The sequence below is a fragment of the Octopus bimaculoides genome, chromosome 23 (genome assembly GCF_046866305.1).
Source record: "Octopus bimaculoides isolate indiv1 chromosome 23, ASM4686630v1, whole genome shotgun sequence".
NCBI lineage: Eukaryota > Metazoa > Mollusca > Cephalopoda > Octopoda > Octopodidae > Octopus > Octopus bimaculoides.
Window position 1 is genome coordinate 26239819 of NC_142950.1, and position 5000 is coordinate 26244818.

A 5000-nucleotide genomic window follows, 5' to 3' on the forward strand; every position below is an offset into this window, starting at 1 on the left:
CAAAATTTGATTTCACGGAATTTGAACTCAGAATGTGAGGATCTGGAAGAAATGTCGTAACCCATTTTTACCTCCGCCTTCGCAAAGGCAGAGGTATTGTTTTTCAGTCGTGTTTGTTCGTTTGTTTGTCCATGGACAAGATATCTCAAGAACCACTGGATGGATTTAGATGAAACTTTCAGGGATGTTTGGCCTCGTGACTGGCACACACTGATAAGATTTTGGGATTGATCCGGTACCGGACAAGGATTTTGGATTATTTTTCCTGTTTTTTTTTTTTTTTTTTTACTTAATTTTTGAGAGCGGTCGGGTTCATTTTTAGTATTTTCTCTGAGTGCTCTTGTCTTTTGTTTTACGTTTCTGCTAGGATATATTTAAATCAATAATTTTATAACTGGTTTCAAATTTTGTCACAAAGCCAGCAATTTCAGTGGCGGGGGTAAGTCGATAACAACGACTTCAGTGTTCAACGGGTACTTATTTTATCGACCCCGAAACGACGAAAGGCAAAGTTGACCCCAGTGGAATTTGAACTCAGAACGTCAGAAGAGATGCCGCAAAGCATTTTTTAACGATCCTGCTAGGATATATTTAAATTAGTAATCTGATAACTGTTTGAAGGCGGTGAGCTGACAGAATCGTTGGCACACCTGGAAAATGCTCAGCGGCATTTGGTGGGTCTTTACGTCATGGGTTCAATCTCCACCAAGGTCGATTTTGCCTTTCATCTTTTCGAGGTCGATAAAATAAGTATCAGTTGAACTCTGGAGTCGATGTAATCAACTCATCCCTTTCCCTGAAATTGCTGGCATTGTGCCAAAATTTGAAAAGACAAGATCGGTAATTTTGAGGGGTGGGGTTATGTCAGTATAATTTACCCCAGTGTCTGATTGGTACTTTATTTTGTTAACCCCTGCCCTGAAAGATGTATAACAATGATGACCACGGTATCATCTTAACTAAACCCGCAGAGAGTTGGAACAATATCGCAAAGCATTTTTACCGACGTTCTAACGATTATCACTTATCTCTTTAAAACTTTTACTTGTTTCCTTCATTTAACTTCGGCCATGCTGGGGCACCGCATTGAAGTGTTTAGTAGAGCATATAATCCCTAGTACTTATTTTTTTAAATCTAGTTTTTCTCTTCGCTGTTATGGCGATGTAAACAACCAACATCATTTATTAAGCAAAGCTACGGAAGAGCAAATTCAAACACAATGATACACACTCATATACACACACAAACGCACAGAGGTTATATATATATATATACACACACACAATTTGAACCGTGGGAGGTGTTTATAAGCCATTTAAAACATACAAAAACCGTTAGATTCACTTCAACATTTAAATTTAATTTGCCAAAATATTTTCGTTGCTTTGAGACCACTGACAAAATTCCGCGCAGCACAGAATTTTGTCAGTGAACAGGTCGCGGTCTCAAAGCGACGAAAATATTTTGGCAAATTAAATTTAAATGTTGAAGTGAATCTTACGGCTTTTGTGTATTTTAGATGGTTTATAAACACCTTCCACGCTGCAATTGTTTTCGTTCCAGCACATGATAGCAGATCAGGTCACTTGCTATGCAAGTACATCTCCGTAATATATATATATATATATATATATATATATATTATCCGAATTTTATAGTATTAAGTATCTATCACGGCTGGTCTTACTAATCGGTTTCGCGCAAAAAATACAATGGAGTGTTAGGCAACAAACCAATTATATAAATACGCTCATCAGAGGTAGCCGACATGGAAAGGAATATAGCGACTGCTCTCCACTGAAGCATTTCGCCCGGCGTGTTAACGATTCTGCCAGCCCACAGCCTTGATATCAGATCTCCATGTCGCGCACATATGGTTGTGATGCATGTGCCTGGTGTACCCTTATCAGACGGGTAGTCATGATGGGTATAATGGGTTTCGTATATTTCACCCCAGTGTCACTTTGATGGCATGCACTGCTCTCTCACTCAATAATAATAATAATAATAATAATCCTTTGCACTATAGGCACAAGGTCTGGAATTTCTGGGGAGGTGGGCCAGTCAATTACTTTGACACCATTGCTCTACTGGTATTTATTTCATCATCGACCTCGAAAAGATGACAGAGAAAGTTGACCTCTGCAGAACTTGAACTCAAAACGTAAAGGCAGACTAAATGCTGCAAATATTTTGTCCAGCGTGCTATCATTAATAATCTTAATAATAGTAACTGTTTCAAAGTAAAGAACCGGAAGATGTGTCGATATGTATTTTGTCCGGTCTATTAAAGATTTTGCTAGTCTTTTCTTTTTAGTTTTGGTACAAAGCCATCGATTTTGAAAACGGGAGAAATCATTTACATTGATCCTAGTGCTCAACTGGTGCTTATTTTACCGAACCCGAGAGTATGAAAGGCAAAGTCGGCCTCGGCGACATTTCAGCTCAAGAGGTAGAGCCGGAAAGGTGCGGTAACGATTTTGCTAGCATGTCACCAGTTTGGACTTCGGTATCACCATTAATTCAAGCCTATTTTCGTTAATATTCAGCTAAAATGTGAAGAGTTAAATGATCGATATTGTAAATATTTATCAATGTCACAATGTATTTAGAAGTACGTGAGATTTCTGCTTGGGCTGTCTTTCACTTCAGAACAGATGTCGAGAAAACAAAAGAAAAAATTAAGATGGCTGCCTTAACAGCTTCTGCAGTTAATACTAATGTCAACAGAAAGATAATGATTGTTTTGATTGTCATTATAAACAAGGGGTTTGTTTGTATGTGATATACATACACGCCCATACACATATTCACAAATAATTATAGATGTGTGTGTGTGTGGTGGTGGTGGTGGTGGGGGGTGTAGAGTAATACCTCGATTATCGCGGGTGTTGCGTCCCAAAACCCGCGATAGGTAGAAATCTGCAAAGTAGAAACAGTACTGTACTGTATATATACTCTTACTCTTTTACTCTTTTACTTGTTTCAGTCATTTGACTGCGGCCATGCTGGAGCGCCGCCTATAGTCGAGCAAATCGACCCCAGGACTTATTCTTTGTAAGCCTAGTACTTATTCTATCGGTCTCTTTTGCCGAACCGCTAAGTTACGGGGACGTAAACACACCAGCATCGGTTGTCAAGCGATGGTGGGGGGACAAAGACAGACACACAAACACATATACATATATACGACGGGCTTCTTTCAGTTTCCGTCTACCAAATCCACTCACAAGGCTTTGGTCGGCCCGAGGCTATAGTAGAAGACACTTGCCCAAGGTGCCATGCAGTGGGACTGAACTCGGAAACATGTGGTTGGTAAGCAAGCTACTTACCATTGAGCCACTCCTGCGCCTATATATATATATTTTTTATTTTTACAATTTGTATATATGTTTATTTTATTATTTCTGTATATTTAATCTTTTATAAACTCTCTCCACACTCTTAGGAGTACCCGTGTCTTCTCTATTTTTTTTGTGGGTGAAGAACTTAGTGAAGGGCAGTTGCTGGCGCTGTCTTTTCTTCTGTGTAAGAAGGTTTTCAAAAACTTCTATGGCTCCGTCGATTGTATTTCTGAACTGCAACGCACGAATCATCAGGGGCTCCCAATCTGCCGCCATTTTCTGAAATTCTTTTGCCGTTTTTGCTAGAGTTGAGAGGCGTTCTAGTGATAGGCCAACTTCTTCTTCACCTGGATCCTCTTGTTCTTCATCTTACACCCCTTTTCTCTGTCTTGTTAAAAGTCACTTTTGCCGTCACCCTTACATATTTTCCCTCCTTCTTGATGTAGCGAACGGTAGATTCATTAATGTCGTAATGGCGGACTACATCCGCATATCTACTCCCTTCCTTAAGCATGTCGAGGAGTCTAACCTTCTCTGCTATAGTAAGCATCTTCCTCTGGCGCTTGGGTTCACTACCAGAAGCCTGAGAATGTGTAGAACGTTCAGGCGACATCGTAGGGCTTGAAATAAATTCACAATTCTACACACAAATGCACAACAACACCACACACTCTCCTCCCGAGTTTGGTTTTCCATACAGTATGTGCGATTCTTTGTTTACTCATCTACGGTACACTACGTATTTAAAAAAAAATATATTTTAATTAATGTATTTTTATTTATTAATTTATTAATGTTTAGATGTGAAAATGCTTATTTTATCACATAAATAATTAGAAACCAAAAAAATATAAATACCTATCGGCCGCAGAAACCCGCGATATGCCTAGGAGTCCGCGATATAAATTTACATATACTAATCAGAGAAATCCGCGTTGTACTGGAGGGGCGATAGGTGAAAAGCGATATGATGAGTGATTACTGTATGTATGTATGTATGTATGTATGTATGTATGTAGGTAGGTAGGTAGGTGGATGGGTAGGTAGGTAAGTCTTCAGAGAACTGAATAGCAGAAGTCTTCAGAGAAGCGCCTCTCATGTAAGTGTTTCGTGCCTTAACTTCCTGCACTCTAATTGGAGCAAGGCCGGGCCATGACTCTTAGATACACATTCTGAGCAACTGTCTGTATTACAACCTTCTTGGACGCTTAACGAATCCCAGATCCAAAGCACCTTCGGTGTTGTAGCCAGTTCAGTCTGAGACGCCACTTGACTGTATGAGCAAATTAAGCCTTCTGAAATCCGCTTCCATCCTGCTTAGACCAGATCCAGTTGGAACTCTTTTCAGCTTCTAGAATTGCTAAAAGAGTTTTAGTTCTCTTTCTCCCTGAAATTGAGAGCCGTTTCATAAAATCAGAGACATATTCGTTCACATACTCTCCCGTATCCACCCCTAATATACTGGATTCCATTCTGGAAAATCTGTTGTGCATTCCCAGTCATGTACTCCATCCAACAGTTCTTGCTTCCATGATGATCTGATTTGTACAAATATTGCCCGCCACAAGTCTTTACTCCTTGCTCTGTAGAACACTGATGGAGCTTATGATGGCATCGTTTGCCCTCTCACGGTACAAATCCTTGATCTAGCTTCT